This window comes from Pleurodeles waltl, chromosome 9 (assembly GCF_031143425.1).
Source record: "Pleurodeles waltl isolate 20211129_DDA chromosome 9, aPleWal1.hap1.20221129, whole genome shotgun sequence".
NCBI classification, from domain to species: domain Eukaryota; kingdom Metazoa; phylum Chordata; class Amphibia; order Caudata; family Salamandridae; genus Pleurodeles; species Pleurodeles waltl.
In genome coordinates this window covers 236,229,358-236,256,454 of record NC_090448.1, presented here as the reverse complement: position 1 = coordinate 236,256,454, position 27,097 = coordinate 236,229,358, and positions in this window count along the sequence as shown.

Here is a 27,097-nt window from a genome sequence, read left to right as displayed (position 1 = left end):
AATGCCAATTTGCGTACCACTGGTACCATCCAGATGCCAGGATCCCCTGTTCAAAGGGGGATCAAGCTGGGGCCTCCTGCTATCTACTATACTGCCAAAGGGTATCTCAATTAGGGTTGGGTGGAGGTTGTAGAGTTCTGCTACGTGGAATTCCGCAGATTGAAATAAAATACTCAGGGCCTGATTTATACTTTTTTTGCACCGCATTTTCATCATTTTTTGACGCAAAAGCGGCACTAACTTACAAAATATAATTGAATTTGACGCAAATGCAGCACAAAAAAAAGTATAAACCAGGCCCTCAGTGCACTCTGTGTTGCAGCCCTAGCACAAACAGCACCACACGGTCACCCACACACACGGCCTTCTTGTTTATACTATTCTGTGCATGGTGCTGGGCTTTCAATCCCTACTATAGCTTAGGCATCCTTACTTTATCCAACTTATCCTCCCCTGTTTTTGCTTTAATTTCCTTAGAGTGTGTATTTGTGTTGGTGTATTTTACGTGCTTGCCTCTTTTTTTAATTTTCTGTGACTTTTTTGCCCCTTTATTAGTTTTCTCCTAACTTCCTAATTTCTCCCTTTCTTCCTCCTGTCCTTTTTTTATATTCCACCCAGCACCATGGCAGAATGTGGGAGATGAGGCAGCACAGGGCAGCAAACCACACACCCTACAGGTGTCAGCTCCGCCATTGGGTGAAGCCTTATGCCATTTTTTTCTAGAAGGAAGTGGGCACACTTGTTTTTTTGTGCAGATTCACCTCCCCTCCATGAGGGCAGCAGGTGACAGGCCTGGGTGAAAACGGCCTAAGGGAGCATCGGCTGCTGTGAAGGAGGGTGCACTGTTGTGTCAGCTGACATACTAGGGTTTGGTGCACCCAGCAGCAGTTGATGCACCACTGGGACAATAACCTGAACCGGGAGAGGGACTTGCTCAACATGCTGGGTGTCCAGGTTGGGGTGCTTGGTGAGTACTAGTAATTAATTATTACTAATTTTATTGTACCCTATCCTATAGTGCTATTTTGTTTTAATAACATGCTGCTCAAACTTAGAGGTAAATTAAGTTAATGTGACATAACATTAAGAATATTATGTGATCCAATTTGAGAACCAAGTGCACTGTGCTACCTAGTTCAAGAAGAACTAGGCCTTCTGTTTGACACTACTGCGGGTGATGTGTCTTCTCTTGTGCACCTAAAAGCAATCTAGCAAGAAAAACATTTATTGAACTTTGGCATTGTTGAAGTTTGAATTAGTACAGACAAAGGCAATATTAATGTGGTAAGTTACTTATGTCATAATAAATCAACCATTTTAAAGTCAAACTACACCAACATGCCATAAAATTTAATTTCTCATCAGGAGAACACAACATTAGTTTTCACCTATGGCAGGCGAAGTGGTCCAGGGGGAATGGAATAAATATTCAATAAAAAAACGAAATGATGCAGATTTGTCTGCAGTGCACCGCAGTCCTGGTGTCCAGAAGGAAATGGAATTCTACCTAAACAAAATTGAATGCTGTTGTGCTGCTGTGCTCCTATGTTGGATGGATGGCTGTAAGGATTGAGGCAAAATATAAAAAACAAACAAAAAAAAACAATAAAATAGGAAATTAAAAATAATCTGAAATTAAAACTTAAAAAATGAAATAAAAAATATAAAATAAACTTTGATTAAAAATAGAAATTAAAAAAGTATTACAAATCAAAATTTAAAAAGATAAATAATTGCTGATGTTTGTATGGGGGGATGAGAAGAAACCTATTGTGAGGCAAGGTGGTACAAAATATAAAAATGCAAAATATTGTATGTAATATAAGCATTATTCATCAAAATCATAGTCATAATATACATGTACTACAATGATCCTCAAGCATATTATTAAAGTGATATCACATCCATTCATGCATGACTATGAAAAAGGCAAACTGGCTCGATACACAAAATGGCCGCCAGCCACCTGGTTAAACAACAACAGCGAGCAATGAGACATGGGGAAGAAATAACACATTGAGGCCTTCAGACACAGACTACACAAAATGGCCCCTGGCCACATGGCATGGAGAACAAAGGTAAATGGTGGCCGATGACAAACACACACGCACACACAGACTGGCCAGAGAAAAGTAGGCATGGTGGTAACACCAAAGAGAAGACTACCAATAAATTAGTGATGCAAAAAACAAAAATAAACTGAGCTATAAAAATACACACATTCTCCTATCATATCAAATATTACCTCACATATACACTTTTTGCAGAAAATGAAACAAAATGAAAACAATAGCCAACATTTTTAATTTAGTCCAATACCATCGCTGCCCTAAATGAAGTTTTAAAAACATACCAGAGAAACATTTCTTTCATGCATTGATGACTACTAGTACTGGGCCTAAGGGCTAGATGGCCTGTTTGAAGTCTAGACCACATAGTAAAATAAATAAAATATTGCAAATTTAACAAACATAGAGAAAGAGTACTGAACTGTGCAATATGTTTCCTTTACAAAAGATGAAAAATAAAATGCAAAAAATAACTAGAGCCCTACTTAAACTACTGGCCACACACCAAAATGGAATTTAAAAACCAACTAAAAGTACAAAGAAATACTGGTGCATACCCTATTTAACAAACAACACCCTCATGCAATAGTTTTTGAACGTACTTGTGTAATATCACAAAAACAAAGTCCTTAAATCCAAAGGTAAATATCCAGCAGATAAAGAGAGTGATCCACCTTGAAATCCAAGTGAGAAGCGATCAGGAGACGGACAAATCACTGAGAGGAGCATGCTGGACAGGAACAGGAAGTTGGAGTCTCTGGGGCACTTCCTTCCTGTTGAAAATAAAGTTTGAAATAATATTTCTCGCACTAAAAAACAACTTCAGTGGTCCGTTTGATGACAAAATCCTCCGGAAACCTCTTTTTGAAAAGATTTAGCTGCTTCTCGAGTAGAAAATCTACTTGAGGTGTGTTCGTGAGTGGCACTGTATTGGCGCAGTCATGGCATGAAGCCTCCGTTTCTATCCTCTGTTTTATGTTTGCTCAGAGACACTGGGGCGTTAAATCCTCAACAGATTCTAAATCTGTCACTGCCACCATAATTGGACTCCTATACTGTGTGCTATGTTAACAGCCTTACTTCCTCCTTTACGTACCAGAATCTTGATGCATCCAATCCAATGATTTCTGCTTTCATACCGATGGGCATTGTATTATTTTATGTTGTTGACACATGAAAACCTAATCAATAAATTTATTTAAAAAAGAGTAACAGTACTAGTAATGGAGATTGTGAATATTTGCACTTTACTTATGTAGTAATCATTACAGGCTTGGAACTTCTGAGAAAGCTGATGTCTACATCCAGTAAGACAATGATTACAAACACAGCACCTCTAGAGTAGTTGTATGTCACCAGGTACACACACGTGGCAGAAACTCATCCGGGCCCCATCCGCTGATGAGCAATATGATTGTTAGCTGAATTCTGGTTGGGCGTGTTTTATGCAACAATAACGTCTGAATATTAAAACGAAAAAGTGAATTTCCCATTATGATTTTTTCAAAAGCATGGTTGCCACTGCCTGAGAAAACGTATAGATCTCTAACCCAAGTCAAGTGCTTCATACCACCATCTAAAGTCCTGTGCCACTCCTAATAGCACTTGGCTCACTTTGTATGACTTCGAGAGGAGTGGTGCAATTGCTTTATTAGCAGACTGGTGGTAGGGCAAACCAAGGCTACAGGACCACCACCCAGTGGTACAATATCGTCTTCTCCAAGAGGAGGGGCTGGTTGACATAACCTCTTTGGCAAAACTCCTTGCCCCACCCTAATTAACAGTGTAGGTCAGGTTTAATGAGCCTCTCATCCAATTCAATTAGGTGACTTGTTCTGGCATAATGTATCACACCTGCAGGTAGTGGACCTATGACTACTGCTAGCGCAGGTGTTTTAATCCAAAAATTAATGAATACTCATGTATTATGAGTAATGAATTTGTGGAGAAAATGTAATAATTTAGAGAAAAATAATGCACACATTAAAAAAATGACCACGTGAGTGGCCGCCAATGTTCACGAAGTGTACTTATTAATGCCTTATTAATATGAAATGTTGAGCTTTTGTTTGATTTATGTCATATTAAGGGTTATGTAATCAAAATATTAATGAATACTCATGTATTCTGAATAATGAATTTGAGTAGAAAATGTAATAATTTAGAGAACAATAATGCACACATTTAAAAATATGACCACATGAGTGGCCGTCAATGTTCATGAAGTGTACTTATTAATGGCTTATTAATATGAAATGTTGAGCTTTTGTTTGATTTATGTCATATGAAGGGTTATGTATTATGTCTTAGCTTTATTAATTGTAGGCCTTAACTTAGTGGAGGTCTTGGCCTAGTTGCACGACCTCATGTCAAGCTGTATTTCTTAGGGGTTTAATAAAATGTCTGCTTAAAGAATTAAATTGTGATTTTCCACTGCGCTGTCCTAATGTGTTAATAGCTAAATGTCTTTCTCATGAGAACTGCTTGCTAGAAGATGCTGTTCTTACTAATGTAGCATTGTACGTGTAATGTGTGTACAACTGGTTTTCCCAGGATAGAACAATGACCATACTGACTGGAGTATAAGCTGCAAAAATATTGTTACTTGTAGGGCTGGATGATGAGAACAGGACAAGAGGAGCCAATCGTCGACATGTGAACCATGTACTAGTAGAAATATAGATTTGGAGTTTTAGTTTTATTGGACAAAGTTTGAACATGCGATCCCTTGACCAATAGGGACTTGGGATGTAGTTTTAAGAAATCTAATTTAGCCAGACTGCACTGAGGGAAGACAGGCCATTTGCCCATTTTCCATCTTGCCGAAAGCTACTTTCTTGAGCGTCTTGAAGGGAGACGTGCTTAACTTTATTGCTTAAAGACTTTGCTTTTTCTGAGCTTTGACATTGAATCCTGATGCCTTGCTGGTTGAACTGATGCCCTAATGACGAAGACTGTCACAGCTTGCTGATCCATGCTGAGGATCGGTATATTGACTATGATATTGTTTGCTATGTCTATTTTCTTTTGTTTCTAGGTACCAACCGCGCTATTTTCATAGAGCCATAGATAGATGTTTTCCAAATTTGTGTTGACTATATTGTTTTGCATGAAACCCAACATGCTAATTCTAATCTGGCTTTAGTTAGGGTCCGCACTAATGAAAATCAATATATGAAGTGACTTGTAATGTCTTTTCTTTGCTGAATCTAAAGAATGTATGTCAGAACAACGCATGCTGGAACAACGCATGCCTGAACAACGAGGTCGGAACAACGACCGCGTTGTTACCACTAATGCCTTTACCACGAATGCCTTCACAACGATTTTTCGTTGTAAAGGCATTCCTGGTAAAGGCATTAGTAATAGGCATGCATGGTTCCAGCATGCGTCACCCCTGGCCCCAACCCCTAAAAATTACCGTGACCCCTCCACCCCCTCCCCTAAAACCACACCAACCCCCCATCCTTGCCCCTAAAACTACCCCAACCCACCCACCTCGTCCCTAAAATTACAGCGACCCCCACCCTGCCCCTAAAACAACCCCAACCCCCACCCCAACCCTGAAACCTAAAGTACCCCAATCTCCACCCCTTAAACCTAATACTACCCCGCCCCTAAAACTACCCCGAGCCCCCACCCCGCCCCTAAAACCTAAACCCCCCAAACCCCCCACCCCGCCCCTAAAAGTACCCGACCCCGCAACCCACCCCTAAAACCTAAAACCACCCCAACCCCCACCCCTAAAACAACCCCAACCCCTACCCCTAAAACCTAAACTACCCCAACCACCACCCCTAAAACCTAAAACCACCCCAACCCCCACCCCTAAAACAACCCCAACCCCTACCCCTAAAACCTAAACTACCCCAACCACCACCCCTAAAACCTAAAACTACCCCAACACCCCCGCCCCTAAAACTACCCGAGCCCCCCACCCCGCCCCTAAAACCTAAAAGCCCCCAACCCCCCACCCTGCCCCTAAAATTACCCGACCCCCAAACCCACCCCTAAAACCTAAAACCACCCCAACCCCCCACCCCACCGCTAAAAACCTAAACCACCCCGACCCCCACCCCCAAATACTAAAAATACCCGACCCCCCATCCCGCCCCTGAAACTAAAAATATCCCTCCCCTCCCTCCCCTGCCCTAAACCTAAACCGCCCAACACCCCCTCCCCTAAAGCTAAAACCCCAACCCCCACCCCGCCCCAAAACTAAAAATACCATGACCCCCCCATCCCTGCTCCTAAAACTAAAACCCCCAGACCTCCTACCCTGCCCCTAAAACTAAAATCCCTGACCCCCCACCCCGCCCCTAAAACTAAAAATACCAGAAGCCCCACCCCGCCCCTAAAACTAAAACCCCAAACCTCCACCCCACCCCTCAATCTAAAAATGCCCCGGCCCCCTACCCCGCCCCTAAAACTAAAAATACCTCGACCCCCGCCCATAAAACTAAAACCCCACCCGCCCCACTTACTTGACTCATCGCTTTGTCCTCCTCAGCCGACTCCCGTGTTCTGTGCCTTAACCACTCATGTGCGTTGTTCAGCACATGCGTGGTTAAGGCACAAAACAACAAAGTCGTGGTTAACGAAAGCGTTGTTCCGCTTTCGTTGTCCACGACTTCGTTGTTACGGAGTCGGCGTTCAGGGCGTTTCCCAATTCTAAACATATGTAATATTGTTAGTGCAGTTGTTCTTGTTATTAATTTGCACTGTAACTTTAGAATGTGTAGTAGTTCAAGCTTTGATTAGATTGCGTCCGTTGCTTTGGACAGCCAGTGTTGTTTCTGTATGTTTATCATTTGATTTTGAGATTATTTTATGTGACATTAGCATTGTTAATATAGGGAAATAAATATTCTAACTTTTACCTAAAGGTGTGGTAATTCATGACTGAAAGGTCATGGTGGGTGACAACCACTGACTCCAATTGATTACTAATGTTATTGATTATCATTAATTATTAAAGTTATTAATTGGTTATTGATTATCGATCTGCATGTACTGGATATATGGTGGGAACATCTTAAATGCGAGTCAAAAGGTTTGCAACCTCCTGTAAGTTTACTTATTAAGGTCAGACGTGCCAGCAGAGATGGTAGCAGACTGATGTTTGTCTCCTTAAGAGCCCATCATAGGTGCCCAGTACAGGTTTGCCTCCTTAAGAGCCCATCATAGGTGCCCGGTACAGGTTTGTCTCCTTAAGTGCCCATTCATCATAGATGCCCGGTACAGGTTTGTTTCCTTAGGAGCCCCATCACACAGTCTGGAAAGGGAGATGGTAACCGAGAAATAACAGGTGTCTCCAGAGATGGTAGTAGCTTGATAGTCGTCCCCTTTGAGAGCTCATCATCACAGAGATTTGGATTGATTTTTTTCAATCATACAAACTGGAGAGAAAATGTGTCCCTAAGTCCTGAAATGACTTCCCAGAATCTTGGAGCCCGTCAATGGTCGTTTGAGGATGTTCTCGGCGTTCTAGTGACAGTGTGAATGAAGGAGGTTTTGCGCTTGCACAGCTTACGCAAATCGCAGGTGAATTGTGATGTTTGTGAGGGTTCAGGGAGTTTGCGTACTCCAAATTAAGTTGTAGAAGGAGTGTGCGTACTCTGACGTGTGAGAGTAGGGAAGTCCTCAAACTTCACATGTGTGTGGCGCTTTGTGCTAAAAACATTGTCCATGTGGTTGTTGATGTACAGACCCTGTGTGGTCTAAGACTACGGAGTATATTGAAAAGTGTATAAGACACTTGGTTTATGTTGTAATATGTCTGGTTTAATATGTCAATCGGGCATGGTCGACAAGTCAGAGTGCGAGTCAAAGTGAATGAAAGAAAATTTTGACTGAGATCTGGTGAGTACTATGTGCACTAGGACAGACCTACTGATCTGTTAAGAGTAAAATTTGCAGGTCTAATTTTGGTTGTGAATCAGGAAAACTGAGAAAGCAGGAGTAGCTGTTAGAGCAAAACGCCATCAATGAAAAATCTGTAAAGTTTCTGAAGCGATTGTGTTACCTTACCTCTAGTAAACTGGCAAATTGGGTTTGGATTTTGTTTAGTGCTTGCAATAATTTTGCATTAGTTTTGGGTGAATCTAAGTTAGGGAGGACAAGCCGCAAGACTTTGTCATCCACAGTACGTGTAAGTGTGACATAATTGGAGCTGCGCTTGGATAGGTTGGTTAGTGAGAAGGGTCACACAGGGATTGTCAGCCGTCCTTGAAGCGCAATTGGTTGAGAAGGAGGGTCAAGAGAATTCTGGGATTAAAAGTCACTTCCTGATTTGATCTTGAATAACATAGAGTTTGAAAAGATGACATTTTTCAAGGCTTTAAAGAGTGTCTTAAGAGGAGATTTGAACATTACAATGAGCATAGGGGATATTACAGCACCAGAAGGAACACCAGCTTACATTGTAATTAAGGAGAAGGGTGTCGCGCCATGTCTTTGGCTAAAGCAAAGTGACAGAGAAATATGGGAGCCTAGCATTTCCTGCTAACGGGACATTCAATTTGAGGAGCTGAGAGCATCCGAGGAGGGTGCTGTATGATCTGAAATCCCCTCCGAGACCATCACAATTTTAGGCATTAGCGATCTGGGAGCTAGTAGCCAGACAGCAACGGAAGTTTGAGAGGAGAATGAGGAAGTTAGAAAAGACACTAGCGGAGGCTAGATGTGACAGTGATCAGACGTTTTGGAGAACTGAGACTTTACATGGAATTAAGTTGTTTCCAGCGTTTATGCAGGACAGAGAGAGAGAAGGATGGAAAGCTACTAGAAAGATTAACAGAAGCCCTTCCGAGAGTAGGGAGCCTAGAAAATTCTCAGTAGTAGAGGAAGAATCAGATGATGATGAATTTCTTTTACAATTATTGAGAAATCGTCGAAAACCATATGCTGCACATGAGAGTGGTCCAAGTACCAGTGCTGATCCTTCAGCTCTGACACAGGTTAATGGGACTGCAAGTCCAGTGCAGGTTAATACTAGCCCGACACAGTACCTCAGTGCAGAGTAGTCTCAATGCGTCTACTACTCCAGTAGTACAAAAGCAGGTGCCACAGCCAAATTTCCAGAGAATGTACCCTGATGTGCCCATTGTGGAAACTGCCACAAACCTAATTGTGCCTACAGAACAGGGTTTCCCGAGACCAATTTTGTTCAGACAGAGCCAATCCCACTTTTACTGCTGCAAGTGCAACCACAGGTAATGCCAAGATACACTCCTATAACAGGGACCCAGACAGATATGTCTGTACTGATGAGGCAAAATATGGGAGCGACGCAACTGCAGAACTGAAGTGTCAGACCAAGTCTGGATGCTCTATCTGTACCAGTCACCATTGGTCCGATTGTACCCATGTTTGTGCAAGAAAAACCCATTGTAGTGGAACAAGGAGTCCTGAGTCAGAATTTAACAAGGGGAGGACTTAATGAGAATTATGAGTAGCCTCTCCTGTGGAACAGATCTTTGACGGATCCAGATCCTTGTTAGGTCTTAGTCCATTTGGGGTTCCTCCAGATAATACTATAGGGTCAAACATTAGTCAGAGCTTGAAATTATTGACACCACAGACCCCGAATACAGTTGTGCAACAGGTACCACCTGTCCCAGTCAGCAACATTTTGTTGCTGGGGCTTTCAGCCCAACAATTGACAGAATGGTTAGACAAGCCGAATACCGCGAAGAGTGCTCCTAAGGGAGAGGAGTACTTGAACTATGCTAGACTAAGCATGGAAGCGGGTGAGCTCATTGAGGGAATAATGGGGGTGAACAGATTAGAATCCTACACAGAAGGAGAGTTGAGATGTCTGTGCCAAAGATTACAAGAGAAGTGAGCAACGTGCATCAAAAGCTATCAGACCTGGCATAGAAATAGAGAAAATAAAGCAGTTAGAAAGGAGTTACAGATTAGATTTTGAGACTAAAGATTTTGAACATGAGATCTGCTGGAATGAAGGCACACCTTAGGGAATTACTCCAAAGTGCCCAGACCTGGTGGGCATTACACAAATGGGAAGGCAGAGAGGTAAAGAAAAGAGATAGAAGGAAAAGGGATTCTGCAGAGTTAACTGCCAAGAGGCAGCAGAACAAGGATCTGGTAAACATTTTACCAATGAGAGCGATTCCAGGAGGGAATTTTGTTCACGTCCCTTGGAGCAGATGTGACATCCTGTAATTTACAAATGATTATCCAAGATTGAGAGGGAAGCCAGTAGAATGGTACCAGCAGGCAGGCAGGTTTGTAAAACTTGCAAATTCCCTGTGGGAGGACTTGAACACTTTATTAGAGATAGTGGTTACAGCTGACTTGTGGATGGAGTGTAAGAGGAGTATAGATTGGCCAACAAAAAAATTTGAGAGAGCTCATATTGCAGGTGCGCCGTCTCCTGAGGTAATGAAAAATTATTACAAGGTGATTTAATTTTTTAAAACAAGAATTTTGCCAAAAAACATTGACTGCTAGAGAACAGACAGGGCAGCTCATGAAGCAAAGGAATCAATACATGCGTATTATGAGAGATTGTTGCAGGCATTCAAGCATTACAGTGGTACAGAGACAATTGAGCCGAAACACATGATTCATTTTGTGTTCAAATTTGTGGAAGGATTGAGCCTTGAGATCAGCCAGATGATTAAGAGTCATTTGATTTGCTGGCAAGCAAAGCCGATTGATGAGGTGTTGCAATTTGCAAAATATTGTAGTGATGAGATTGAGTTGAAGCAGGGAATGCTGAAAGAAATGGTGATGCAGATTAAAGCTGCACAGACAGTCATGCAAGGAAATTTTCCACAACAGCCACCACAGCAGCAGCAGGGAAATATGGTATTTGAAACCCCAATGAGAGGTAGAGGTCGCAGAGATAACGAGAACCGCGGTCCAGACTTGGGTACTGTAGTAGTTCAGAATCATGTGCAGGGAATAAAGAAATTGTTACCTTGTCACACTTACTGAGCGGTCGGACATTGTAAACAGGAGTGTCCAATGATGGTGCAGGAAGGTGTCATTTAGCAAACTAATGACATCAAGTTGTTCCAAAACATGAGAGGACCGATAATGAGAGGACCTAATCCAAATTTTCAAAATAATGTGAATCCAATGCAGAACTTTCAACCCAGGCAGCAGGTGCAAATGCCACATGTACAGATGACACAGTTTCAGCCAATGCAGCTGCAGGTTGCCATGGTACCTAGACAGCAGATCCAAGTACCTAAAGCCCCAATGGAACAGGAAAAAGTGATGCTTCCTCAACAGGTCACTGGTCAGAGGCTTACCCAAAGTAATAACCCAGTATATCAATTCCCGTTACACATTGAGATTGGAATAAACGACGATTGGGTGAGCGAGAATTCGGATGAAGAGGAATGTGTGCTTGCAGCTTCCTTAGAAGTAGATCAGAAAGGTCCCTATGTGAAGGGAAAAGTAATGGGTCACAGAGTTTCATTCTTGGTTGACACAGGAGCTACATGCTCTACAGTAAGAAGTGCTGAAGTCCCACATTTGCCCCTTTCAGGAAAGACAGTCCAGATTGTAGGAGTAGCAAATCTGTATCTGACCAACCCAATCACAGAACCAGTTCAGGGTAAAATTGTCAACTTTGAGGCATTGCACAAATTTGTACTCTGTGATTCAAGTCCAGTATCCCTTCTGGGAAGAGACATGCTGTGTAAAATGAGGTGCTTGATTACTTGTTCAAATGATGTAATCGAGATTCAGACGAATAGCGATGATGAAGATGACCCAACTCCAGAGACAGGGTGTGAAACTACAAATAAGGAATACCCGGTGATTGATTTCTTTACAATGTTCACAGTGAAGGAGCTTCACCCTGATTTACAGGGAACGTTTAAAAAGAAAAGGTGTGGGATCTGACAGGGAAGGAGATAGGTTTGATAAAGGGAGTTGAGCCAGTTAAAGTTCTTGGGAAGCCAAATGCAGTTTTTCATCAGATACCCCAGTACCATATGCCGCAAGATGTTCTTAAGAAGGTTGCCAAAATAATTGCAGAGTTTGTGAAGCAAGGAATTTTGAAAGAAGTGTTGAGCAGCCAATGTAATTCGCCAATAATGGGTCTGAAAAAACCCTGTGGGAAAGTTCGAATTGTTCAGGATTCGAGAAAAATAAATTACATTGTGATCAAATGTTGCTCCATGGTACCCGATCCAGCTGTGATAATGTTTTATAATGTGTTAAATTCGGTGTTGAATTCCTCAGGGGTTTTCAGAGTCACCTTCCATATTCAATCAGATCTTGAAAAAGAATTTGGAGTCATTGGAATTGCCCTTCCAATCGACCTAGGTACAGTACATTGATGACGTGCTGATTGTGTCCAAAGCAAGGGACGAGTGCAAGTATGACAAGATTGCCTTACTGAAACATTTGGGAAAGAGTGATCATAAAGTGTCTCCACTTAAATTACAATACTGTCAGAAAGAGGTGAAATACCTGGGCTATCAGATTGAGAAGGAATCAAGAAAAATATCCAGAGAAAGGATCACAACCATATTGCAGATGAATCCCCCGATCACGTAGAGAGATGTCAGGATGTTTCTAGGGATGGTAGGCTATTGCCACCGATGGAGTCCCACTTTTCAGTCATTTCCAGACCATTGCAAAAGCTGACCCATAAAGAAGTCACCGATCCCATAGTATTAGACCAGGCTGTTATGAAAGCGTTTACTGAATTAAGAGAGAGTCTGCGCAAGGCTCCGGCTTTGGGTATGCCTGACTACACTAAACCTTTCATGTTGTTTTGTCATGAGAGTGATGCAAGTTCTTTGTCTGTCTTGATGCAGGTCCATGGAGGTGTAAACCTCCCAGTAGCATATTTTTCAGCTACTTTAGACCCGGTCGCAGCAGCCTTACCAGGTTGTTTGCGTGCAGTTGCAGATGTTGGACAGAGTCTCACACAGTGTGAAGGTATTGTGTTGGGACATCCCTTAACTATTATGGTCCCATCACTTCATCAAGATCCTGCTTACAAAGACAAAAAATCAATACCTAACAGGTACAAGGTTGACCAGATATGAGGCAAATATTCTAGGTTCACCAAATGTGTCATTGAAAAGATGTACAATGCTGAACCCGGAAAACTTGCTTCAAAATGAAAATGTTGAAATTGAGAAGTTGGAAGACATTGGGCATGATTGCCTTGATGTAACTGACTTGTGCACAAAACCAAGACCTGATATTAGAGACTCCAGATTGGGAGAGAATGACCAAATTATCTTTGTCGATGGTTCTTGTCAAAGAGACAGTACAGGGACTCTGAGAGCAGGATATGCCATGTACACAATTACTGGCATCCTGGAAGCTTCTTGGCTTCTAGGAGTGTATTCTGCACAAGTAGCAGAGCTGGTAGCCCTTACTAGAGTGTGCCATGTTTCTGCTCAGCTAAAAGGTACCATCTATACGGATGGTCAGTATGGATTTGGAATAGTCCATGATTTTGGCCAGTTGTGGTCACAGAGAGGTTTCATGACCTCTTCTAGTTCACCAGTGAGAAATGGTGAACATTGAGGAGAAGTTGCATTGTAGTTAATGCCCTGAAGCATTAGGACTAGTGGAACAGAAGAATGGTACCTTGAAGTCAAGAGCTACAAAGATGTGTGCGTCCACGAATCTGAAATGGCCCGATGCACTGCCTTTAGTTCTGATGACTATGAGAAACACACTCAACAAGAAGACAGGATTGTCGCCGCATGAGATCCTTATGGGCTGAGCAATGAGGTTGCCAGCGGTGCCTGCAAATGCACTTGTCATCATTACAGATGATATGGTGTTGGACTACTGCAAAGTCTGGCTGATGTGGTTCGCTCTTTCTCTCAGCAGGTGGAAGCCACCTCACTGCCACCGATCCATGACCCGGGACACAACCTGAGAGCTAGTGACTGGGTTGTGGTCCAGAAAAACACAAGGAAAAAATGTTTGGAGCCTCAATGAAAGGGGCCATTCCAGGTAGTTCTGACAACTACCACAGCTGTGAAGCGCGCTGGAGTTCCGAACTGGATCCACACCAACCACACAAAGAAAGTGGCATGTTCTTTGGAAAATGATGAAGAGTTATTGAGAGTACCAACAATGATAGGACCAGTCTCAGAGCTGGAAGGAGAAGAAAGACGAACTGAGACCGGATCTGAGCCCATTGAGGACAGTTCAGTCACTCCTGTGAGAGACGAAGGAGAAGACCTCCAGGATGGTGACAGTGACCCTATCTCAATTGAAGCAACAGGAGAGCCTAGTCAGAGGAGGGCTTTTCATGAAGCAGACAATTTCGAGAGCAGTTGCCAGACCCTGAGGGGGACGGGGTTGAGGTGGATCAAAGTCATTGTGATCTGACTCCTCCTGAACCAGTTGCAGGTCGGTCAAGAGACACCATCACAGAGCAAGAAGAGGTTTCAAGTTCAACACTGAAAAGAGCATTGACCAAGGGTCCACTGAAAGGAGATAAGTGGCCGGAGCCACAAACAAAGAGAAAGGAAGCAGTTGTTGAAACAACAATTAGGGAAGAAGTAGACACAACAAGGAGAGCACATCTGAGTGAAGGAGAATTGAAAAGTGATCGAAAGTTGAAAAGAAAGAGAATAGCAAGTCGATGATACGCTGGTCATGAATGGGGTATGCAACTAAAAGTGAATGGCAGAAATAATTTCTGTCTTTTTGTTTTGATCGAGACAATCCGGATCAATATTTTGACACTCAAAGGAAGCTGATGAACTGAACTGTTGAAACAACATGAGAAAAGTGCTAAGAGAAAGAGCCTGTTGAAAGTTACCGGAAAAGACATGTTGAACCCTGATTTTGACAGGCTGCTAAACCAGTTTTGACAAAGGATCCTGGAAGTGAGACTAAAAGCTGTAAATAACTGCTGAAAGAAGAATTTTGCGTTATTTTTGATTTTTGCTGCAACATTTTCTAAAATGTTTCTTCTTCTTTCTAACTCTTTACAGATCATGAGTAACATTAGCCAGCAGGGTAAGAAGAACAGATGCTGTAAATACATGAGCATTGGTTTGACAATTGTGTGTGTGATAGTGTTTGTGGGTATGTCTGTTACTGACGAGGGTAAAGCCAACCATACTTCAGCTTTAGAGACAACTACTACATTAACAGCAATAGAGAAGTTTGGGTTAGATGAGAAGTATCTACACAAGGGTACTAATGCACAAGGGGACCTTTCTTCTAATGTTTTCTATCGCTTGCTGAGTATGTTGAGACGATGGATGCAAAGAATTCTATCTTGCAGAAAGCTACTTTCTTGAGCGTCCTAAAGAGAGACATGCTTAACTTGAACACTTAAAGACTTTGCCTTTTCTGAGCTTTGACGCTGAATCCTGATGCCTTGCTGACTGAACTGATGTCCTGATGACGAAGACTGTCACAGCTTGCTGATCCATGCTGAGGATAGGCATATTGACTATGATATTGTTTGCTATGTCAATTTACTTTTGTTTCTAGGTACCAACCGCGCTATTTTGATAGAGCCATAGATAGATGTTTTCCTAATTTGTGTTGACTAAATTGTTTTGCATGAAGACTAACATGTTAATTCTAATCTGGTGTTAGTTGGGGTCCTCTCTAATGAAAATCAATATATGGAGTGACTTGTAATGTCTTTTCTTTGCTGATTCTAAATGTATGTAATATCGTTTGAGCAGTTGTTCTTGTTATTAATTTGCAATTTAACTTTAGAATGGTAGTAGCTGAAGCTTCGATTAGACTGCGTTTCTTTTGTCGCTTTGGACAGCCAGTGCTGTTTCTGTGTGTTTATCATTTGATTTTGAGATTATTTTAGGTGACATTAGCATTGTTAATATAGGGTAATAAATATTCTAACTTTTACCTAAAGGTGTGGTTATTCATGACTGAAAGGTCATGGTGTGTGACAACTACTGACTATAATTGATTACTAATGTTATTGATTATCATTAATTATTAAAGTTATTGATTGGTTATTGATTATCGATCTGCATGTACTGGATATATGGTGGGAACATCTTAGATGCGAGTAAAAAGGTTCATCGACCTATTTGCATCCTCTTGTAAGTTTACTTATTAAGGTCAGATGCGCCAGCACTATCACCTCCCAAAAGTATGTAAAAGTGGGCGCCAAGTAATCTGAGGCCAGAAATGTACTGAGAGCTGGTCAAGTTTCTTACTAAAAAAACATACGTTTTACACATCGGTGCAATACATACATAACAAACATGAATAATGAATAGCCTTCCTCAACATTGTAAATTATTTCTAAGTAAACCCATACAGCCATCCTGACAGACGTCTTGCAAACATTGTAAACGTTTGGCTATTTTTCGAATAAAAATTCCTAACATGTTTTATTATTTTACCTGTCAAACATGCCCCTGTTGCTACTTAGCATTCTTTAATCGAATACAAAACTACTAAAAAGAATATTAATGTTTTCCCAATTCATTCTCAATTGTATCAGGAGTAAGCTAAACGTCTGAGTACGCCCACATCTTTTTAATTAAACACCGTGATATATCACCAGCTCTTTTCTAAATTACACGCACACAACCTTAAGCCGATGGTTGATTGCAATAGCAAGTGAGAAAACTACTGTATAAATTAGATTCTAGAACAAAAATAACACAAAACAAGGAACATGTCTAGACTGTGCTGCGTCGGGCGTGATATATCACAAACATTAAACTCAATAATGGCAGTAGCCTGCAGGGTATATCCTTTACTTTAGCATGCTGTGTTGTTGCGGTGGTAATTAAACACTGCTGAGAGGTGGCTGAGCAGCAAAAAACAATATATTCAAATACACACATTGGGAATTTAAATTACATAATACCAAACAACTTCAGTCTTTGCTGCCAAACAAAATGGCCAATGTATGTCCATTTTGTTGTACCATTATCAAAATATTCCTTGTTATAATTTACACCAGGTCCCCTGGATGGTGCGCCTTTGTGCAGGAACAAGGGTGCAAAACAAGTGGTGTGAGAGTCTGACAACTATTACAAGCCCACTTGACCCTATGCAAAGTCCTTGGGGTGAATTAACTTTGGACAAGAAAAAATGTTTACATAACCTATGTAAAGGTGAAACTACACCTCACATTGAAGAAGAGCAACACAATCTAGCAAACCTGCTTGGAACGTGACTGGTGCTTCCAGAAGTTGAGGTTTCCCATTTCCTCTTGGCTGGAAACAATCGTGAATGGCCTACAGAAGGTCGGCTGGACTGCATGTCACTGATGACCCACTTAGGTATGTGGAATCCCAAAACCAGCAACAGGAACCCAGGGACAGGGGCATACTACCTAGCAGTCTTCACTTCTCCTCACCAGAGAACAGAGGAGGAACATTTAAGAATCGAATAAATGCAGCTGAACTGAATAGTGACTATGCCTGGTGAGCACTTTTACCTTTTTACAGATACTATCTCCAATATAAATATTTCCAAAGGAGGTAATGACTAGAGAACCAGTATTATTGATGGGCACAATGATCACATGCACACTATTAGTGATGGGGCAAGGATTCCAGATAGTGTATTTGTTGTTAGAATATAATTATATACATGTCAATTCTGAACAGGTCAATAAATTATAATATATTGTTTGTACCGAGGGCAACAATTACAGACATTACCTCTCAGGGGCACGGATTACAAGCACAGGAGTGGGCAGTATTTGTAAACACTATTCCCCAGTTCGAGCCATGGCACACATCAATGACAATAAACAATATAGACATCATGTGGGGAGCTAGAGAGCCACCACGCAAGATGGCAGCATTTGTGTGAGGCTCCCACGGCCCGGGTGCATAATCCTTCACAATCCTGCCCAAAAGTAGTGCTATGCCTGCAAACTTGGTGAGCAACGAATGCTGACAACCGGGATCCCCTCTGGGGGTTGCCCAGAGCGGAAAGCCATGTGGCGTTGGCGCGATCCTGCCGCATGATTGCAGGGCCTACCTGGCTGGCCATGGCTCCTGAGTTTCCTGTGTCGGGAGTCCGAAGAATTGTGGCGTGACGCTGGTTGCCTCTCCATGAGGCAGCTCTTGAGGTGCAGAACAGACTCCACAACTTGAGCGGCGAGTGGGGCGCTGAGGCGCTGGGACCCGGGGGCGTTAGCTGGCGGAGCTCGGGCCCGGATGATCGCTGTTGTGTGGGCAGGCACGAGCAGCAGGATGTGTCGATCGGAGAGTGCAGCGCTGTTGAAGGCCGGGTGACAGCATACGGACCCCTAGGTGGAGCAGAGGCTGACGGACACACGGACGTGTGTGGAGTGCCTGTTGGAGGAGTGCGGGGTCACTGCCGGGGTGCGGGGCAGTGATGAGGTGTGTTAAATTCTGGCAGCCCCGGGCGGCACTGCTGGGGAAGATGCCACGACGGACGACTGGGCCAGAATTGAGGGCCGGCAGGACAACCCTAAGGGAAGACTAGGACACTATCCTATAACTGGCTGACCTGCTGCTCCTGCACACATCGGCTGGTGCTGTGCGATGCAACAATTGAGTGACTCCTCATTGCAATGCACGTGGTGAGTGCCCTGACTGGATTCTGTTTCTCGGGCAATGGTGGGGGCATCGCTGAGGGCCCTGGTCCTGAGCCTAGTTGGCATGTGGACATCTGACGCTAAACAGCCGAAGATGCAGTTTGGAGCCAAAAAATCGACCAGAGTGCCTCCGGAAACCATGGACAATAATGAGGCCCAGCCTGCCCAGGGGGAGCACTCGGAAATGAGGAAAATGAAGACGCTCCTGCTCACCATGCAATCCAGCCTTTCCTCGCTTGACAGTAAAATGGACACTATGACTGCTAGACTAGACCTGCTCACTAATAGGCTGGAAAGGCAGGCAATGCGCACATCTGAAACCGAACAGCGCATTTTGCAAGTTGAAGACACAATGGAGAAAAAAAGTGAGCAACTCCTTCAAATGGATAAACTCCTTAAAGTCATAGCGCACAAAAATGAAGGCTTGGAAGCCAGGTCCAGAAGAAACAAAAAGCGCATAGTAGGCGTTCCGGAATCCATGGATACTGGACGTATGGAGCAATATGTGGAGCGCCTGCTCATTACCTTATTTGGTGAGGATGCCTTCTCCAGGATGCTGGTAGTGGAGAGAGCACAGAGTGCACTGGTGGCTAGACCTTTGCCTGGGGCTTCCGCCAGGCCAATTGTCACCCGCCTTCTAAACTAGAGGGACAGGGACACCGCACTAAGGCTGAGCTGAGAAAAACATCCCCTACAGTTTGGGGGCAACGAGATCTCGATTTATCCCGATTTCACCATAGCGGTGCAAGAGGCTCAAAAACAATTTGCAGCTGTCAAGCAGAAAAAGAGGCAAGCGAACATTTCTTATGCCATGTTGTAACCAGCGCGCCTCAAGATTGCACACAATGGCAGACACACGATATTCGCCACGCCGCAGCAGGCTAATGACTATCTGAAACATAGCTGCGGGACGGAGATGTCGAAGAATTTGGCACTAGACCCCCTGGAGGATAGAGGGACAGGGGCGACACCACAGCACCACAGGGCGGCGGAGGGACTCAGGGCCGACATTGTAGCACACAACGTGGTCGATGGGTGGCTCTGGCTGCACCCGTGAGACAGGGAGGGCACATTTTCCTCTGCGGTGCACTCCAGCTGGTCCAGATTGGACTATTGGTTCATCTCCCCGTCTATGGTGCCCTGGCTTGTGGGGGTTATGCATATAGCCCACACATACTCTCCAGTCGAATTTGAGTTAAAGCAGCCTGATGCACAGGCCCCACTTATTTCCTGGCCTCTTTCTCCAACTATGTTGTTAGATGATGCTTTCCATGGGGAACTGAGAAGAGAGATGGCAGATTTTTTTGACAGAAACAAGGGCACTGTGGCCAGGATAGCAGTGCTTTGGGAGGTCTTTAAGGTCACACTGAGGAGATTTTGCTTGGCTAGAGGCGTAGGCATCCTTCGGGGCATTCGCTCCATGCTAACCCACCTGGAATTGCAAATTAAGAGACTGGAGACGTAGCAGGCCATGGCGCATTCTGCCGATGTGGCGCGCCGCCTCCGAGAAACAGAGTTTCAGGAAACAGCAGAGCGTGAGGTCCTATTTAGGAGTAAATACACCGAGCCCACTCTTATGGGGAGGGAGAGAGGCCGGGTAGAGCTCTGGCCCATACCATCCATGCAGTCAGAACCGAGAATGCTATTCTTGAGATACGTGACCCCTCTGGCCGCTTACTTAGAGGTACCCCTGAAATACTACAGGCCTTTGTTGCATATTATCAGCACCTATTCTCTTCTGCTGGAAAGGACTCCCCATATGTAGATGGATACTTAAAATATGTAGCATTGGCCTGGCTTAGTGATGCGCAGCAGGAATTTCTGGCAGCCGAGCTCCAACATGATGAAATTCGAGAGGCTATAATGCAGCTTAAATCAGGTAAGGCCCCAGGTCCCGATGGCACACCCCCCACTATGAGAGAAGCTCTTTTAATTACCCTATTAAAACCAAATAAATTGGCCACCAGCTGGGACTCATATCGGCCGCTGTCACTCATCAACTGTGACATTAAGATCCTGGTGAAAGTATCGCCAATTGCTTAAGTCTTTTGATGACTTTCTTGACTAGTCCGGACCAGTCTGTGTTGGTACCGGTAAGGTCCACTTCGCATAATCTGCACACTTTCTTTGCTATTCAGCAAAGTATAGACCCTGAAATCCCTGCTGTTGCTGCTTTTATAGATGCCTCAAAGGCATTAGATGCCCTTGAGTGGGACTATTTAATGGTAATATTAAAGCGTATGGGATTCCCGTATATATATCTCTCCTGGATTGCCTTTCTATATTCTGGCCCATTGGCTGCTGTGCAGATTAATGGCCTTTGATCCACACCATTTTGTATAGAAAGGGGTACCAGGCAGAGCTGCCCACTATTGCCTCTGCTAATCGCTTTGGCGATAGAGCCCTTAGCGGCTATGCTCCGCCAACACCATAGCCATTATACGATTTGCACCCCCAGTAGGCATATCCTAATTTCACTTTATGCGGATGATGTTACATTATATCTAAAGAACCCAGCTGAGAGCTTAAATTTGGCCATATGTCTTGAGTCCTAATCCACTGGAGAAAATCACAGGTATATCCCTTAACTTCTTGTACAGTGCGCTATTTTACGGACTTCTCCCTTCAGTGGGCTGATACCAGCCTCCGATACTTAGGCATAGAGATTACTTGTAATAAGCAGGAAACTGATGCGTTTGAATTATGGAGTGCTACTGGACGGATACAGGCTATGGTCACACGATAGATCACCTTGCCCCTTTCAATGGTGGGGCGCATATCATTAATGAAAATTATTATACTCCCCAAGCTCCTCTACTTATTTTTAAACATACCGTTCCCACCAACTAAACATTTTTTTAAAGCGTTAAAAACAAAGATGATCAGATTGGTTTGGGCTGGCAAGCAGCCACAACTAAAATGGGAGATCCTGGTGCAACCCTTTGCCTATGGGGGCTTAAAAGTTCAAGATCTAGAATTATATTATTATTGTGCACAGGCACAATTTGCACATTACTGGTACCACCCACCTCTGCATATGGCACATTTGGAGGTGGAACAGGGGTGTGTGTCTCCAGTCCCCAGCGCTGCCTATTTGAGAACGGACATGGCTGTCACCGCCTCTCGGGACTTGACAGTGGGGTTTACACAGCTAGCCTGGAAAAAAATAGCTGCTCGAGCGGGTAGCAACCTGCTGTACTCGCCGGATATGCCGCTGTTGGGACACAAGGTGATCTCGATGACATGCGAGGCAGCTGGTGTGAAACTGCTTACTAAGCTTCACATCCTCAAATGGGGAGATCTCTACACAGACTCCCGTTTACTGGAACAAGATGTATTTTCCCATGATGGGTTGCAATCTCCACTAGAGACCTTCCTATACTTGCGCCTTAAACGCTCCATCAAAGGCCTCGCACCTTCCTTCCCCTCAGAACCGCATAACCTGAACACATTCCATGCGCTATTACAATTAAGCTCACTGCGGCACTTAGTTTCCATCCTCTACCACTCAATACAGCAAGAGCAGCCAATCACTGGGGACGGGCGCACAAGGGTTGGGAGGAAGAACTGCAGATACAATTATCGGAGGCACAATGGACGTACTGCTGTCAGCAGACTGGGAGAATTACTGCAAGCAGTAGATTGAGGATTATACACTATAAATATTTGCACCGACTGTATCACACCCTGGCGAACTCTATCGCCACAACCTTAGATCAGATGACAGCTGTGCCAGGTGCGGGCCAGGAGATGCTGACTTCCTGCACCTGGCCTGGTCATGTCTCCCAGTGCTGAATTATTGGAAGGAAATTCAGAGGGCCCTGGGTTCCATATACTATGGACTTGTGTCAGTTTCTGCAAATTGGGTATAGCCAATTCGACATGCACTTCGCAAGGGGTTAGAATACTGGCACTGCGGTCTGGCTGGCCCTCTCCGAGGGCATCATCAGTTCAAAATGTGGGGATGAACATGCACGAAAAGGCATTACCTTGCAATGTTGAAGGCAACAACTGAGTGTTGGGAAGACGGGCAATATGCAAGGTCCTTATAATTTTTTCAGATACAAAAAACCTTTTCGATACAACGTTTGACTGAGACTTTGGGAAATTAGCCACAATCCATATCAGTTTGTATTTATTTATATCATTTTTGAATGTGTGATATCAAAATTATATATCCCTGCAGTCTAGTATTATTGCAAGTGCAGGCTCCCACCTGCATGCCTCCTCACAGCACACAATGCTCTGTGACTACCACTGGATGTTTGAGATGCACCTGCTTAAACAAATATCATTTTAAAGTGCTCTGCTCTTATTAGGAGCTTTGCTTATGTTACATCAAATATGTGAAAGAAAGTAGGATTCATTTTAAACATGTTTTTGTTTTTATCATCACAGTACCAATATACAGCCTAGCTGGAGACTTTCAATGTGTACAGGCTTTGTATTCGAATTTACTCTGGGCCTGATTACATATCAATAGAGGTAACCCTAAGTGCAGCACTGCTCTGCTTGATTGCAAATGGCTTGGTGGTCCTGCACCCAGTTTCCCGGTTACAGGAATACCAGAAATGATTTCAGAGGCTGGTAATTCTGTCAGGTAAAATTTCATGATTTAACTGTAGAGGCACACAAGTCTCATTCCTCTGTCCCCTGGAAAGCTTTTACCTTGGGAAGGGAGAGCATGCAATGCTCCCACTGCCAGAAATGTTCTTCCTTTACCGTCCCCTATCCTCACCGCTGCCCACATGCCACCTCATCTTGTATGGGAGCTATTATCTCCTTTTCTACCGTGTGCTCACAGCAGGTAGTAAATGAAAGCATTAAAGCCCTTGAAATAGAACAGAGTGTGGAAATGCTTCCCGGCAGCAGTAGTTTTGGCCACTAGGAATCTCCGCATGGAATTACACCTAACTCGGAAACAGGGCCCTTGAGTGCCGAGATTTTCCAGTCCATTCTTAAAATTAAACTTGGTACTGGCTCCTCTTTGGACAAGAAGAATGGGCCTTCAAGACTGTGGACAGAGTGAACATTTGTCACAAGAGAGAATAGCTCTGGTATCATCTGAAAAATTATTACAATGCATCTCATACAGTAACATCAGCTGGAGAGCAGGATGCTGCTCTTTCAACAAACAAACTGTACCAGATTCAGTCATTGGGAGAAACTGTCACGTGAATGTCACCACCTGGGATGACATCGGGTCAAAAGAGCGTGAAGTCAAAACTGCTTCCCCTGTGATCTCGCGAAAAAAATGCCACCATCAGCGAGAGTCAATATATTATAGGAAAATTGAACGCAACCATCAGAATTACGGGAGAAGCAAATGGAAGTCTAGTACATGTTTTCTCATCTCCATGCCCAGGCTTACCAGCTGCAGAACTGCAGTGAGATGTGAAGTTTTCAGATGTATGCAGTGATTAAGTTTTCCAAATGTTTGCATTAGTTTCATGCCGATTTCAGCACTTTTTAGACAATGGAAAGACAATTCGACAGTCGTGTTCATGTTTACTTGCTATTCAGATTGCCCATACCCTCCAAATTGTGTCTAAAAGGCTGAGTACGTGATTTCTGCACAGTTGTAAGATGCCTTCCAATGGACTTTTGCTTATGTGATGATTTCTCAAAGGCTGGTAGATGAGTGTTTAATCCTGGATTAGAGCTTCATTGGTTGATTTACCTGCTATAACTTTTTTAATACCCCTAGTTTGTCAGGAACATTAAATGATAGCTTTTTTCGATGTTATTACTTTTATGTGGAATACTATAAAAGTAACACAGAAAATGGAGAGTGCCTGCAGTACCTTCCACAAGCTTTATCGATATTTCTCTTTTTTTTTGCTTAGTGCAACCCCGCCCAACTCTATACTGCCAGGAACCAGTTCTGGGGTACGTGTTTTTTGTTTGATTTCTATGGGTTTCTGGGCCGCATGTGGGGGTTTAGCAGAGAATACAGCATTTCTTCTATCCCTTTTCTGGGTTCCATTCTCATTTTGCTTGAGTTCAGATCTGATGCTGTGTCTAATAGCATAGCAGCTTCTGTTTTAATCAAGTCTAATAATTTTGCTGAAAATGAAGCCCTTAACCTATGTTTATACATAGGTTGTTACTTGCGGGTCTGTTCTGTGTGTTTTTTGTGTGCTGTACTCAACAGCAATTGTTTTAGTTGGCACCATACCAGCCAACTTACAAATACATTTTACAGTGTGAGGAAAGGGTGGAGCCTTGGAGGGGGTGGGGCCTCGTGCGGAGTGCTACCTAACAGGCACTCTGCCCCTCAACAAGCCGACACCCCAAAAAAATGAAACAAAGGGTCGCTGAGGCTGTTGCCGATGTCCTGGGGTATTTTCACTTCTCTTAATAGACATCGGCTGCTCACAGTCTGAAAAGACAAGCTGGAAAGTCACTTTATGTAGTGGTTTCCAGCTTTTCTTTCTTGCTACTTTGTGATTTTGGCTTCTCACCGAATGTTCGTATGACGGGAGTTGACATTTTCTGGTACATGGTGGCAACATGTGAACTGTGGCACGTCTCGTGTTCAATCTGTTCTTAAATTTTGCTAAAGTCCTGTTCAACTTTTGTACGGTATTGCTTAAATAAATGACCGGACAACCTAGCACTGCAGACAGGACTTGTAATATCTAAGTCTGCATTAGGGTTTGTTGAATTTAGGCCCTCATTACAACACTGGCGGTAAATGCCGCTTACCGCAGTGCTGATGGCCGCCAACATACTGTGACCGTGGCGGTATACCGCTACGTGTATTATGACCCACACAGAGAAATCTGCCACTATACAGACACCCACACAAGTACGCCAGCCCAAAGGTCAGTGCTAAGCTGGTGGTACCAAAACCCACACGTTACGCCAACAGAAATACACCCACAGCATCATGACCCACGAATCACCGCAGCAGTCATTCAACCACGGTAAACCATTGGCGGAACACACCATCACACTCAAAATACACACACACTAACAAAACGGAACCACATTGGACAATTAAAACTACACACACCTGACACACATACACACACCACACCCACACACCCAATCCAATATAAAACACACACCCACAATACCCACAACCCCTTACAAAAAAAAAATGGCAACTGAGAGAGAGACAAACCAGGAGCACCCAATGAATCTGAGCCACATAACACCATCACCCATACACCATCCACGCACCTCACAACACACACCCCAACACATCAACCCACACACCCTTAAACATACCACTCACACTACACCCATGGCACCACAAAGACACCCCAGGTTCTCAGATGAGGAGCTAAGGGTCATGGTGGAGGAGATCATCTGGGTAGAGTCACAGCTATTCGGATCACAGGTGCAGCAGACGTCCATTGCTAGGAAGATGAAGCTATGGCGGAGAGTCGTGGACAGGGTCAACGCCGTGGGACAGCACCCAGAACAAGGGATGACATCAGGGAGAGGTGGAACGACCTATGGGGGAAGGTACGTTCCGTTGTTGCAAGACACCAGGTAGCTGTACAGAGGACTGGCGGTGAACCCCCACATCCTCCCCCACAACTAACAACATCGGAGGGGCAAGTCTTGGTGTTCATGCATCCTGAGGGCCTGGCAGGAGTAGCAGAAGGACTGGACTCTGGTAAGTCAAATCTTTACTACTACCCCCCCTACCTGCATGCCATCACAAACTCCTTCCCCTACCCTCACCCCCATCACTCCACCATCTCACATATACCCCACCATCACAACCCACCCATCCCAATACCAAGCCCTGCATGCAACACCAATGCATGGACCCCCATCACAGACCTGCATGGACACTAATCACCACAGCATGCACATTAGTGACAATCACTTAGCCAAACCAAGCACAACTCACACAAGCCAAAGCTGCTTTGCTAATACCAACCATAGAGGGAAACATATCCATGCATAAGATGGCACACACAGATACAATAACACTGCATTTACATCTCCACAGGACCCCCACTCAACGTCACTGGAGAGGAGATGCCAGCCACATCCAGTCCCCCCACAGAAGAGGCCCACAGTGATGACAACAGCTCTGCACGCCTGGATCACAATGACCAACCTCGCCCATCAGGGACCTCTGGACAGTCAGTGACTGTGCCACAGTCCCAAACCACCACAGAGTCTCCCCCTCAGGAATCACCAGCACAGCACCCACCCAGGGCGCCCATACCTCTGTCCCCAGGACACGTCAATCAGCAGTGTGTCCACCACTACAGGGACCCCAGCCAACCTCACAAACACAGGACAATCAGGGTCCTGGGGTCAGCGTCAGTGGGCACATGGTTCAGGGGACAGAGGCACAGGACAACAGGGAAGCTAGGAGGACTGCTGTGCGAAAGGGAGAGGACAGGCCCAGGGAACCCACTCTCCACGAGGCACTTGCAAGGATCCTGGGAGCATACCACCATTCCCAGGAGACCATGGGCCAGATACAGTTCAAGTTGCAGGAGACCCAGCGGCTGCA